The 15,121-nt window shown below is 40.1% G+C and overlaps 1 long non-coding RNA gene across 1 annotated transcript in view; it reads right to left on the reverse strand.

Annotated features, from left to right (window-relative positions):
* Positions 1-1,615: 1,615 nt before the first annotated feature.
* The window catches only part of LOC129147983 (uncharacterized), a 238,097-nt gene continuing 224,591 nt past the window's right edge, over positions 1,616-15,121 (reverse strand). The window contains exon 3 of the long non-coding RNA XR_008555195.1: positions 1,616-1,701. This is a non-coding gene — a long non-coding RNA (uncharacterized LOC129147983). The remainder of the gene's footprint in view (positions 1,702-15,121) is intronic.

Here is a 15,121-nt window from a genome sequence, read left to right on the forward strand (position 1 = left end):
GACCACATGGAAATCTCATAAGCAGATGCCCTGTGGATGCCAGGGGACAAGACCTGTGGATGCCAGGGGACAATGCAGCAAAGACCCGATACCACCATAACCACACTGGTGTTACATAAGCCCACAGGAACACTGAAGCCCCCAAAGAGAGAGGTAGAAGGGGGAAATGGAATTGACTGAGTTCACACCAAATTATGTATATCAAATTTCCTCATCAGTAGAAATATAAATAATTCAAGTCATAAAAAATACATTAATTCATATTTTGACACAGTTGAATTGATGGATTTAGATTTTTTTAACTCCTACATGCTTTTGTGTGTGTGTGTGGTTTTTTTTGTTTGTTTGTTTGTTTGGCTTAAGTGGATTTTTAAAAAGTACAGTGGGTCCCTGGAAGTTGTGAGTAATCTTATATGATATCTGAGTCCCTCAGGGGAGCCCAATACACTGGTTGGTCTGAATCTCTAAGCTTTAGAAGCCCTTCCCTCAGTATAACTTCCAACATCCACTCTCTTTCCCTGCCCTCCTTCCCCAATGACAGTCCAGATGACTTAAAAGAAGTGATAAATGAGGAGGAGGACTGGGTAGGGTGGGGCAGAGAGGCTGTTCCTCACCCCCATCTTCAAATGGTCTGGTGCCATGGCCTAAATGTAGGAGCTTCCACCTTTAATAAAAATCTATTAGGCAGAGTGGGAAAACACTGCCCAAAATGAGCCATCACACAAATCCCTTTTGGGGATACTGATTCTGCTGCTTTCTGCCTGGGAGCCACTGCTGAGTGGGAAGAAGAGGGCATCCTTAGCTCAGAGCTGCTGGCAATGGCGCTCCCCCAGTCAGTGCTGCTGCCACGGCTGCTGTTGTTTGCAGTCCCGCCTGTGACAACTGCTCTGTTCTCCTTCTGTGTGCCCACAACCCAACCCACCCACCCTCCAGCCTTCCTGGGAAAAGTGACAGAACCAGAACTCTGTAGCCTGCCACTGGGTAGGACCCTGCTCTCCTGCATCTTGGGTTCCAGGGCTCCTCACTGCTCTCTTCAGGGCCATGAAAGACTCAGATGTCAAGGCATGAGCCCTTTCTGTGCTGAATTCTTCCAACTTTGAAACAAACCTGGTTTTCTCAAGGCACTCGATAAGGATGAGATGTCAAATAAAGCACAAGAGCCCTAACATTCAGGTTCTTGCATTCCGAGTTGGCTCTAAACTAAATGTAATTTGAAAATCTCGGTCTCTCAGAACTAAGCGGAAGTTTCATCACTAAAAAAAAGAAAAAAACCATGGATATTCTTGGCCAGCTGGATTCCCTTGAGGTACTGTGAGGTTTAAGTTAAATCTGATTAATGGAGGAAACAAAAATTCATCGGTTATAAAGTGATACTTAAATAGAACTTATTGCATGTTTCAACATTAAATCTGAGAGGTGTCCTCTGCTGCTTAAAATAAGTGAGAAATATGTGATGTAGTTGGATTAAATATGTATTAATCTTTTCTAAAATAACTAATCACAGCTGGGACAGGTAGCAGCTTTAGGGAAAACAAAGGCTGCCTTGAATATTTTCTCTCTATCCAAATTTAAATGGAATGTTTGCAAGCTCATTAACTTTAATATTAGCAACTTGCCTGCTTCTGAATTTCCCTCTTCCATCCGGAACTGCAGAATCCATTTCACCAACATCTTTGGGGCATTCTCCAGAGGCCAGGCAATCTAGGGATACACAGAGGATTAAAACACAGGCCTTCAAAGGATACATCCTCACAAATGTGTATAATATAAGGGGAAAATGGTGTAACCCATTGTAAGAGTGCCTTACAATGGACATCTAGGAACAGTGCAATTAATCCATCAATTAATCCTTGGGTCAGGAAGGACAGAGAACAAGAGGCGATGTCAGAAGTGAGGCCTCCCAGGGTGTGTGGGGCTTCTCCGGCGGAGAATGAGCATTCTCGGCAGAAGGAAATGCAAACTAACTCACAGATACAGGGCAGCCTTGGTGGGGTCCACCTCTTCAGTTCTTAGAGAACTGGTGCTAAAGCCACGTAGGCAAAGCAGTGGAATGAGGCTGGAGAAGTCCATGGGAGCCTCAGACAGGAAAAGACCTCTATGCAGGCTAAATAATTTAGTTTGTATCCTGAGGAGCCATTGATGCTTTTAATGAAGGCAGTGACTTGATTCAAGGGGGGACAGGAGGCTTTGAAGGGGGTAAAGAAATCATATTGCAATAGTAGAAGCAACATGGGGGAAAGGGTGGTGCTTTTTTCCTGGCTTAATCTAGACTCAGTGGACTAATGCGTGGCTAATAATTGGCTAAAAAACATTAGTGGGCTAACATATAGTTTGAACCACATGAAATTGCTATTTTTGTAGGTCAACAGTAACTGACAATTGGCAATTTCATAGGATTCACCATAATATAAAATGACTATTTATGAGCTACTCTGAATTTTGGAAAGCTACAAGGAGCACATAACTTAGATGAATTAAATTTCTAGTCCTGGGGATCATACCTGTGTGACTTGCTTTGTACATTACCTACAACAGAATTTCTTAGAGCTAGGTTCATGCTTCAACCACAACAAAAAAAATTGTCAAAAATATTGCTTAGTATTTTGCTGTTTCTTCTGTCTCCCCTTTGTTGTTTGTTTGTTTAGAAGTATGTTACAGAAGAAAAATATCACAATGTACTTGGAATGAGAAACGGAAAGGAGAGAGATTCAAGGTGATAGGAAGAAGGGAGAAATATAGAAGATGAGGCAGAGTTTGTTCACTGTAACTACAGAAAATGAGAGTTATATTGTGGGGGTGGATTTGCCTGAGGAAATCCCAAGAGGACCTCTCTGGGTTTCAGCTAGAGAGAGGAAAGGAAAGTGAGGCCGGTGAGGAATAAAGGACAATAACATTCTCCTGGAGCTGATGGTGGAGAAAGAAGACCTTGGAAGATTTGGAGGTCTACAGATCCAGCATGATTTTCTTTGAATTCAGTCTCAGTAACAGCAACCCATCTACCCCAATAAGCACTGCACGTGTGCATGCGCACACACACACATACACACACACATACACACACACACACACAATCATACATACTAGTACACATATACACCCTTCCTGTTCAACTGAAAATTAACATTAAACTGTTCTATTCAAGGAACCAAGATTTTGCTATCACACCCAAAGAAGTGACAAGTTGCAATTTTCCACCATGTGGTGCTAACCAGAGGGGGAGGAGGGAGAGCAATCGGAGGAGGCAGAATGCAAGGGTGCCTGGATATGTTGAGGTTATGTTCTCACACTCTCCCCCCACCATTACCCCCACCCATGCCATACGGCATGCTGCACCTGTTCAGAGAAATGAGCTTACACACAGAGCATACCCGCTTCGCTCTCCCCTGGAACCTCTAACATGTACAACCTATGGAGGGAGTAAGTGATTCCAAATAAGAAATAATTTCAGATCAAGAAAAAAATTTTAAAGAGCCAACATGCCTGCTAGGCTTCACATCAGGTCCTGTTGTTTGAATTTACCACCTAGATCTATCCCCAAAGTTATCCTCAAGGCTCCTCCATGGCCAAGTGTTTATAAGGGTAAGAGGGCAGTGGCAGAGGCCATATGACAGAGTCCAGATGAGGACCCCCATGATCAACTGTAGAGCCAGAAGTTAGACAGGAGGCTTGTCTGCTCCCAGAGGCACTGCTAGGTTGGCCACAGTACTTTGTAGCTCTTCCCATAAAAAGAGGCCTCTTTCCCTGACCCTTGAATCCATCCGGCTGGCCTTGTGACTTGCTTTGACTAAAAGTGATGCCATGTGTGTTCTGAACCCTGAGCTTCAAGAGCCCTTGGGAACCCTAAACCCATCACCACGTGAACAAAGTCAGTTAATCTGCTGATGACAAGAGACAAATTGCCTACTAGCTCAGCCAACAGCCAGCTGACTGCCAGACAGTGTGAGTGAGGCATTAACTGCCAGCTGAAGCCAGATGCAGACATAAAGCCAGTTGAGACCTACAGAACTCCTAGCTGATCCTAGTCCAAATTGGGAACCAAAAATACAAGTGGTACTGAAAGCCACTAAATTTTAAGGTTTATTATCCTGCAAAAATGAACTGATAGAAAGTTGGTTGAAAAAAGTGCATTATAAAATAATGATTTAGAATTCCTACAGAAGATTTCAAAATTTTCCAGAAAAAAATTAGTGAGTTTTAGTGATCCTGAATTGAAAATTTTCTAAAAGTCATTATGCAATTTCCTATTCCCTTAACAAAAATAAATAAATAAACAGCATGATTTAACCTTTGTCCAGGGTTATAAATTGGGCATAAAGGGATCACACTATGCTAAGTCACACAAAGACTTCCAGGCACTAGTGAGGTCTATGGAAATGAGCAAGAGTCATATGAGCTGTCATTTCTCCCCAGAAGATGACATCTTGGATTTTCTGTAATACATACCATGTCCATGAATATGAATCTCAATATTATATAAATCCTCCCCAAAATTAATCCTTATATTCAATGTAATTCAAATAAAATATTGAAGTTCTTAGAAAGCCTATTCTAAAAACCTATGTAGAAGAACAAAAATTGAAGAATAGCCGAACACTCCAGTAGAAGAGAAAATGTAAATACAGTATCAAAGATGAAGCTATATAATTGAGTCAGTGTGGTATTGGTGTTGAAATTGATAATTCAACCAGAGACACAGAATATACAACTCCAACTAATGCAAATATGGCAACTTCATGTATGTCTCAGGCATCACTATGAATCGATGTAGGAAGAATGGATAATTCAATATATACAGGGATCTCGAAATATTAGGACACATGCATATTCACCTACAAAAAATAAAATATAATCCATACCTCATACCATATATAAGGTAAATTACAAATACCATATTTTTCTGTATATAAGATGCCCCCATGTGTAAGGCGCCCCCATGTATAAAACACCCCCCACTTTTCCAACCCCAAATTAAGAAATCAATATTTTAAACATAAAACAGAACACATTTTTATTTAGTAATTACCGCAGGTAATGTTTACATACCAGTACTATGATATTATGCAGCATATCACTTTGTTTAGCCTCTGTTGCATCACTGCTCTCTTCTTCATCACTATTAGTTCCAGACATATCAATTTCTTCAACTTCTATTGTATCCTGCTGTCTTCTGAGTCACTATCTATATATGTGAGATCATCCTCATAAACAGGTGGCATTTTCTGAGCTAACTTTGTTGGTGTTTTCATGGCCAACCCTTCGTTCCTCATGAAATTGAACACCATTTTGCCTTTCCTGTAAAATCAACAATGTTCATTTCGCTTCCAACATTCTTGCCTGACATTGAATAAGCTTGGTTGACACACATAAGCCACTCTGGCGCTGCTCCATAAGCCAAGTCTTAAGCCTCTGCTCCAAGTTTGCCTATTTTGCTGATTTTCCTCTTAAGGCCTTCTTCTTTTTTGGTATCTTAAGGAGTTGTTCTTCCTGTTTTCTCCACTTCTTACACTCAGTGGGAGGAGGTCCACATTGTCTCTCTGCAGCTCTATTTCCATGCTCTTTTGAAAGCTGATTACACTCATTTTGAATTTTGCAGAGTAAGACAATCGCTTACTAGTATTTGTCTTTTTATTGTTTTTACATCTTCATGCGCTGAGAATGCTCTGTTCCCTGTTGCATCTGCACACTCTCCACCTCTACCTCCAATAAGGCATCAGCTAACGTCAGTAACAATAAGGCTCCTGATTGGAGGAAGCTTGTTTGACAAGGTATGCACCCGCACAGCTCCTTCCTCAGCTGACTTCCATGTATGCAATGGGCTAGATTTTCAGTCTAACCATTTTAGAAAAAATAGCATCTTATACATGGAAAAATACAGTACTTCATTGTGAAACCCAAAACTTTAAATATTTTAAGAATACGAGAGGATATATTTGTAACATGGTTAGTTTCCTAAACAAGACACAAAGAACATTAAAGCATAAGAAAAAAATATTAATTTGATCACTTTACAATCAAAACCTTCTATTTCAAATAAATCACAAATTAAACAAAAAAACACACAGAATACAGTGTATGGTTATTGCAAAATATTTAAAAGATGAGAGTATGAAGATAAAGCACAATTTTACACACACACACACACACACACACACACACACACACACACACATATCTCCAAATTAAAAAGTGGCCAAATGACATAAACAGTTACTCTACAGTAGGAGAAACTCAAAGGGCACATACCTGAAAAATGCTCAATGTCATTAGAAATTCTGAAAATGCACAAAATTAACCATATGTTACCCTATCTAGAGTGCAAAAATCTAAATTTGATAATAGAAAGTGATAGCAAGGAATTAAATAGCAAGACCACTTCTATTCTGCTAAAAGAGGTATAAATGTGAGCGACCACTTTGGTGTTATTCTGTGAAGCTGAAATGTGCCCAAGCCTTATGACAGGGCAAAGCTCCTGCTGGTTTAGGCCTAGAGAAACTCTCATGTAGGGTTATGACAACATATGAGCACAGATGTTCAAGTCAGTCTTACCTATAATAGCAGAAAGCTGGGTATCATCTAAATACCAACTAATAAGAGAATGGATTAATAAATTATGGCATTCATAAAATATAATAATATACAGCAGCAGTAGATATAAATGAACTCCAAATATATCAAGAACATAAATGAGTAAATATGCTTATGTTTTCTTTAACAAATATATAAAGCATGATATATATGCCAGGCACTGTTCTAAGTGAATATCAACTTATTTAAGTCTTAAAAAGCAAGCAGAATTTAAAAAAGAAAAACAAATAAAAAAATTAGAGTAGAAATCAATGAAATTAAAAACAACAACAAAAAATCAATGAAACCAAAATCTGATCCTAAATTATCTTAAACAAGTATGGGTGAAAGTCTAAGTATAATTAATCCATCTATGAACTTGTGAAACACAAGAACCAATTATCTGCTCCCAAAAGAATGGTGGCGGAAAAGGCACAGCTTAACAGTTATAAACATTTACATGCCAAAAATGGTGGATGAAATTAAGAAAAAAAAAAAAAGAATGACCATTAATGAGCAATTTTGAAATCCAGCCAGAAAAAAACTTCATTTGGTTTCCAAAACTGGGAATGAATCCACTATGATTCTCAGCTCTGCCCTTTGAGCTCTGCTCTTTGAGCTGAGATTCCCAGCTCAGCTCTGCCCTTCCATTTTTATGCAAGATAGCACATGTTTCCAGATGAGTAATTATATCAGCCAGTTTCTTGACTATAGAATTTTGGAGATTCAATAGCCTCTGTTCTTTGGAGTCCAAGGGGAGCGTGTCTCTACTGGTTTAAAATTCTCAAAATTTGGTGTCTCTTGTGCAGGTCACGAGAATTCACTCCATTGTACATAGTAGGCTCCTTCACAATATTTCCTGGATATCATTTATATTCCTGCCTTCTCCTGAAATGGATAGGGGATTCATATGACTAATCTCTTCAAAGAGCCCTTTGTCTGTGTGACTAGATTCCCTGACCTTCAGAGGCACAAGCGAAAAGTTATCCAGCAACATCCTTAGCTTGCTCGCCAGAGCACTTTCCTGTCAGTGAATTACCAAATTTTAGTGTCTTTTGCAATCTGAACAGCCTGCGAATTTCCCAAATCATCAATTCTTGGCTCCTGTTTTAACACTTCTTTCCTCAATCCATCTCTTTCTCCTCCCATTTGGTTACAAGCAGCAATAAAATTAGGCCACACCTTTAGCACTGTACTTGAATATCTCCTTAAATATCCAAGTTCACTGTGTATAGTTTTGTTTTCCTCATAACTATGGGACATAATTCAGCTAAGCTTTCTGCCACTACACAGGCATACCTCGTTTCATTGTGCTTCACAGATGTTGTGTGTTTTTTAATAAGAAAAAGATTACTGCTCCCTTCATTGCAATACTCACTTTTTTTTCAGCGGTCTGAAAGGGAACCTGAAATATCTCTGAGGTCTGATTGTACAAGGGTCTCCTTTCCTCCAGTTTCCAATAACACATACATATTTTCTATCTGAGACCTTAACTGACAGCAACGTTAACACCTATGTTTCCATGAACAGTCTTTTCAAATGACTTAGGCATGCTTTTTCTATCGCGTTCCTCACTCTTTCCTGAGTCCTCCCTAGTAGTCATTAACATACACATTTTTATTTATGGTCTTTTTAATGCAAGCTAAACTTTCCCCATCATTCTCTGCATTCTCCCCACCTCTGTCCATGTCCCAATTCAAAATCCAGTTCTCCATATTTTTAGGTATTTGTTGGAGCAGCATCTCATTTCAGATACTAAAATCTGTTTTATTTTTCTATTGCTGCTGTAACAAATTAACACAAATTTCATGGTTTAAAACAACAGAAATTTATCATCTATGGTTCCAGAGGTCAGAGTTTTAAATGCGTCTCACTGGGTTTCAAATCAAGGTTTTGGTGTCAGCAGGTCTGTGTTCCTTCCTAAAGACTCTAAGGTGAATCTGTTTTGTTTTGTTTTTGCTTTTTCCATCGCTAGAGGCTGCCGATATTCCTTGGTGGATGTGTGCGTGCACATGCGTGTGTGTGTGTGTGTGTGTGTGTGTGAGTGTGAGAGAGAGAGGGGGGGGGGGGGGAGGGAGGGAAGAAAAGCAGTTGAATTTCTTTTCATGGGGTTCATGGGCAACATGTGTTAAAGTGTGAAGCCACTGTGTGAGAGAGAAGTCCACAATAGAATTTTCAGTGACTAACAAGAGGGGCTTGAAGAAAAACATTCAAGAACTTGAACTGATTAAACCTTAGCCACAAAGGAGGATTAATGCACTCTTTTGGGCCTCCAGCCTTGCATCCACTATTACCCTACCTCATTTTGATCTTCCTCAGGAACTGTTCTACTCATGCTGGAATATTCCATTCAAATGTCACCCCTGAAAAACCAACCCCAAAGAGACTCACCTGTTCTGCCTCTTGAGAGCTCACATGTCCCAGTACCTAATTCTATTTTGACTCATCACATAGCATTTTGATTTATTATGGTCATCATCACTATAAAACCTGTTTCCCCATTACTACTGCCAGCCCCCATTCCCCTCCACCACTGAACTTTAGGGCAGTGATTTTGTTTTATTCAAAAACAAAAGCTCCAGGACCTTGCACAGTACCTGGCAAATGGAAGGTGCTAAAAAAGAGAGTGATTGATCCTAAGAAATTCCCATCAGCTCACAGGGAAACAAACATACTAGACCCTACGCACTTAGCTTTGTTCTTTTATTTGCAAGAGCACAAGAAATTTGGTGCCTCGGACATGACTCTTGGCTCTGCCTCTCCACATATCACAGGGCCTGTTTCCACTGAGACTTCCCTCACATCCTTCCACTTTCCTCTGGTTCCTCATGCATGGCAGTTCCCCTAAAGCAGCCCATTACTTGAGAAGTGCAAGCTCACTGTGATTTATATCCCAGCCACCTGCTGGAAGGGGCTGTGGTCCAGCTGCACATTTGTATATCCATTGAGCCGTACTCTGTACTCCACAGCCTCCTGACAGCTGCATATGAAAAAGCCATATTTCATAAGGTGTGTGAGAGGAGGAGAGGGACAGAGTTAACCATCACCTGGAGGAGACAGTGGCTTTGAAGCAGGATTGATGGAGAATTAGAAACCGAATAGAGAGAAGATAGTATCTTCTCATCCTATTGACATCCACTTAAAGCTACTATACAATTTCACTCTTATCAATTACCATTACGCACTGTTCAGCATATTTGAAATACCCTGGAACTATATTCAGGAGCTTACAAGCAAAGGCACCGAACTTCAGCTTCCTCTTGTTCTCCCACTTATTCTTTCTTTCAGTATGATCTTGATGACTATAAGCCCTGGAGTGAACCATTCGAGAACAAAAAGGTACAAGAAGTTTAAATAGCTGAAGGTACATGGGAAGCAAGTTAGTAAAAAACGAAAGTGGTCAGAAACCCAGTATTCTTGCCAAGAGTGAAATTTACCAAGCAGGAATTACCCATGGGTCTTGGCTACTGTCTCTGTAACAGTAGCATCAGTTGACATATCAAAAATGAAACTGCTGGCCCGAAGGAAAAGGAATCAATGAACCCATAGCTGAACCAAGAAATGTATTTCTCTGATGAGTGATCCTGCATATTAAGGAAAAAGAACCAATGAGCCACTTCTACCTGGGTTGCACTCTCTGGTCATCCAGTGGTTTATACTCCCCATTTTGGCCCCTGCTAACATAAAGCCTACTGTGACCCACTTGTGCTGTTTGCTATGGTCCCTTCACAAATCTAGTCTCTAGAATTACATTCTTAGGACCAGAACTGAGTTAACCATTTTACTTTTAAAACTGGTGAACATGGCTGTAGGCAAGGACTTGGCATTCCTCAAATACCTGTCTTCCCATAAAATATTCAGGTCATAATAAACATACTTTTTTTTTCTGTGATGAGGCATGTCATTCATGTACTTTTACGTGAATTTTCTTTTGGTTCACTACTTTATTTTTTTCTTTTTTAAGTATATTTTTATATATTTTTATTTATTTCAGAGAGGAAGGGAAAGGTAGAGAGAGATAGAAACATCAATGATGAAAGAGAAACACTGATCAGCTGCCTCCTTCACGCCCCCCTCACCCCTACTGGGGATGGAGCCTGCAACCTGGGCATATGTCCTGACTGAGAATCCAACTGTGACCTCCTGGTTCATAGGTCGACGCTCAACAGTTGAGCCATGTCAGCTGGACTGGTTCATTACTTTACACTGCCTTGGATTTCCTTCTATTAGGATGTAATTCCTCTTGATAAGTTAGCTCAGATCCTGAGATCTTTAACTTTCATTTTCTTTCCTCTTCCCTCCTCCCTTTCTTCTCTTATCTCTTTCATCCATCCATTAATCACCCCAGCAGAAGGAAGGAGAGTTTCCAAGAATATTGAGATAAAGCACATTTACCCTATTTATCCACAAGAGGAAATAGAGACAGAATGTGAGAGGAAATACATTATTGAGGGTAATGTTGGCAATCAGGTTTTTTTCCAGGACCTGGTGAAGACATCATTCATCAGGGCTGGTAATGGTGTCACAGAACCGTTCTATCTTTTTTGTTACAAAGCCACATGGTGGGCTCTGCACAGGAAGACTCATCGGTTGTGGGTGCAGGTTGAGATATTCAATGGCAATCACACATACACAGGAAATATATGATACTTCAAACTATAAACCTTCATGTAGCAGAACAAACTTTCTTCTCTCAGAGGAGAAATTTAGGGATCAAAAAGAGTCTACCTGGGAGTGGCATTTTCATCTAACGTGACTCAGATGCCATTTACCACCAATGTGCTAGTTCTTGTAATAAAAATAGGCTCAAAAGGAATCAAATGCTATCAGGTATTTGTTTCTCAAGATACAGGTTTAAAGTCATATCAATAGGGAGACTATGCTTTTTTCCCTTTCAGGAACTACTTGGCTTGTCTTCAACTCACTGTATCAAGAAATGTTTGCATCTGGGAAACTCGGGAAGAAACTGGTTCAGTCCTCAGTAGTGGAGAGATAGTATTAGAATCAAAGCATCTCATCATCACTGTGTTCAAAGAGCCAGTCTGTCTGTATGTGGCATCAGCAAAGCCCAGGGCAGAGGAAAGAATCTATGTTTTATCCATATGAAACCTGGAATACCCATGTTTCATAGAGGCTCTAGATCCCTTTCATGTGAGTTTCTCTCAAGAGCAGTTTGGCAACCCCACATTTGGGGAGAAAGCTTTTAAGAGCAATGCATAAAGAGGACAAGAGGGGATTGAGGGAACAGAGTGGCATCCATAGAGGGTGTATTCATGAGGCTCTCCCTCCAAAGGCCTAAACTATGAGCAGAGGTTCCCTACTCCTTATATCATATGAGAATGAGTGAGGTCAGGCCCCAATTCCTGGTTCTCCCACTCTGCACTATCTCAGGATGCCTCTCCATTCTTCATGAAGAGAGTTGCTTAAACTTCCATCAGGGCTCTAATGTATGCAATGTGGAGAAGACAGGACCAGTCATGGTCAGGAATAGGGAAGGATCCTGATCACCATGGGGGCTCTGGCAGACATGGGGCTGGTTGGGGCATGGGGACCACTAGTGTCCCTACCCTGAGAACAGCTAATGCTTAGGGCTATAGACTACAGGCATGATTTGTGTTCTTACTGGATCCAGACAGAAGGAGGGGAAAAAACCTTTGTTTCTAATCTTTATACCTCCTTTCATGTGGAAAAAGTGTTATTAGTTTTATTCTCCTAGGTCAGTGATGGGCAACCTTTTGAGCTTGGTGTGTTAAACTTCGCCAAAAAACTGAGCATAACTCGGGTAGTGTGTCACTTTGAGGGAAAAAACATTATTTTGCAAATGTTTCATCCTCAGGAGCAGCAAATGTTTCATCCTCAGCGGCCGCATGTCATCAGAAATGGCTACGCGTGTCAGTGCTGACACGCGTGTCATAGGTTCGCCATCACTATCCTAGGTTCTCTCTTCAGCCTCCTTCCTGAGATGGGTGGCCAGAATGATTTGTGAGTCTGGCTAAGAAGCTTGGCATGCAAGCATCAGTCCCTTTTCTGTCCCCTTCCTTTTAGAGGTTGACCTCCCTTCAAATAGCTTATCTTCTCCATTTTCTGATCATCTGAAAGAGGTCTGCCTCTCACACTCCAGAATGAGCCTGCAGGGTTCCAGAGCTGTCTAAGCCTGGGTAGCTAAGTGTGGGGTTCAATATTAGACAGAAAACTTATCTACAGATATGTCACTTAATTATCCATAATTAATTTTATCAGTAATAAAGATTTCCTTTTTGATCCCCATCTGTTTTAATTCTTATCTCCTTATTAATTGGTTTTAAACTTAGATTGACCAAAGGATGCTCTTTATGGGGTCCCAACAGCACTGCAACACCATAATGCAGTTATTTGTAGGTAAAACCCCCATCTCCTCATCACATATCAGCCATCTTTATTTTCACCCCATCCCACTCCATGATCTAATACTCCTTCATTTGTCATCAATTCAATAATCTAGTTCCAGATTACCTTAATTCCTTTAACTCCAAGAGCCCTCTCTTTTAATCTACTTAGCAACCCATTCCTACTATCGAGCCTTAACACAACCCAGCTCTGCTCTACACCAAATTTTAAATTCCATCTTTTCTACTTCAACCTTCTGAAAGTCCAGCTCTCTCATTTTTTTATTCCCATTATCCTTGTCCTCCAGCCTCATGGAGAATATCCTATCTCTTTACCTCTCAATTTTCTTCAGGTCTACCAGGCCTATAGACGTTCACCCTCTCATGTACAACCTGTATTCTCTGGCTTATTAATGTCATCTTCTGGCTTGCAACTAAAGAATGACCTTGGTTGTTTAGCTATCCACCTTAAAGCAAATCCCCAACATAGATAAGTCTAAACATCCACATTCTGCATGCTTACACTGCAGCAGCTGTGTGCTAAGGGAGAAAATCCACTATTCTCTGGGCTGATGCCACCCCAGAGATAGAGTCTTCAGCTGAATCTTTACTGATATTCTCTAATCTTTGTACATTACCATGGTCTTGGAAATTCAGCTGCCACAAACCATTATACTTCTTGAACTCCTAATCTACCATTTCATTCCATACTATCTAAATCTGACTTTGCTTCCCATATCATAAGGACAATAGTGGTCACTGGGTGAAAATGTCCATGAATCCCTGTTCACTTCATTACAGATAATTCAATCCACAACCATTCTCCTCTCCCTCCCATTGATTTTAAACTATAAAAGAAAGCTATTTGAAGTTTACCTTTCCGCCTTAAACAAGGTTCCAACCTAAGGATTCTGACCCCATTGGTATTATAACTTCTCTTTCACTAGCTATTTATTAGCCCATAAAAATATGAGTCAGTTTAAGTCTCTTCTATCTAAAAAAAGCTCTTATCCCTTCTTTCATTAGTAATCAGCATCATTTCTGTTTTTTTCTTCACAAATGAACTTATAAAATATCTCCAAATACCTACCATTCTATCTTATCAATGTATGTCAGGCATCCATTTTTGAGTTCCTACCATACCTAAATTTTCATTGACTTTTACTCTATTGACCATGCTTTTCTGGAAGCTCTTTTTTTCTCTGGGATTATTTATGACCTATTTCTTCTGTGGACTTTTATCCTTTCATATGTAACCTGTATTCTAAGGTTCATCAATCAATATCTTTCTGACTTGCAACTTGAACTCCTTCCACCTTGGTTCTCTAGCTATCTGCCTTACAGTACATCCCCAACAGAGACCAATCTAGATACCCACATTCTGCATTCTTATACTTAGCAGCTTCACCTACTTTGATGGCTTCTTGTACTTCATAGCTCCTCTTCCACTATCTGCCTCTTAAATCCTTAATGTTCTCAGAGGGTCCCATTCTCAGTCCTCTTCTCTTTTCATTCCATATACCCTCTCTACATGAGGTTATCCGTGTTCACAATATCATCTACTATGTATAAATATGTGGCTTAAAAACCTTTAGTTCTTACTCAGATTGTCTCCTGATTTAGACCCAAGATGTTCACCTTATAGTTGCATCTGGTGTTCTCTATACACACCTCAAACTGAGTACTCCCCAAACCGAATTCCTCATAATTAAACATAAACCCTGGCTCTTTCCCTTTATTTATTAACTCAGTGAAGACAGCAATATCTATTGAGTAACCCAAACCAGAAATATGTGTCATCCTCTACTCCTCCCTTATGTTCATATCCAACTTACACTATGTCTTTTCTACTGTCTTAATATACTTCATATCTATGTTATTCTTCTTTCCATGTTTGTTATTATTTCCCTAGTTGATGCATTCCCATTTCTTGCTTATACAATTGCAGGAGTTTCCTGTATTTGCCCTTGTCCAACTGCCTTATACACTGAAACTAAAGAGATCTTTCTGATAGGCACATCTTATCATGTCACTCTGCTGCTGAAGAGCATCCTCTGGGTCTCCACTGCCCTTAGAATAAATTACAAGTGCCTTACATAACATGAAATACCTCAATATGTGTTTGGATAACTGCATTAAATGACTTAGGCCACACAGCTGGCAAATGGGACTAAGACTGAAATTTAAAGTCC

Source organism: Eptesicus fuscus, chromosome 22 (assembly GCF_027574615.1).
Source record: "Eptesicus fuscus isolate TK198812 chromosome 22, DD_ASM_mEF_20220401, whole genome shotgun sequence".
Classification (NCBI taxonomy): Eukaryota; Metazoa; Chordata; class Mammalia; order Chiroptera; family Vespertilionidae; genus Eptesicus; species Eptesicus fuscus.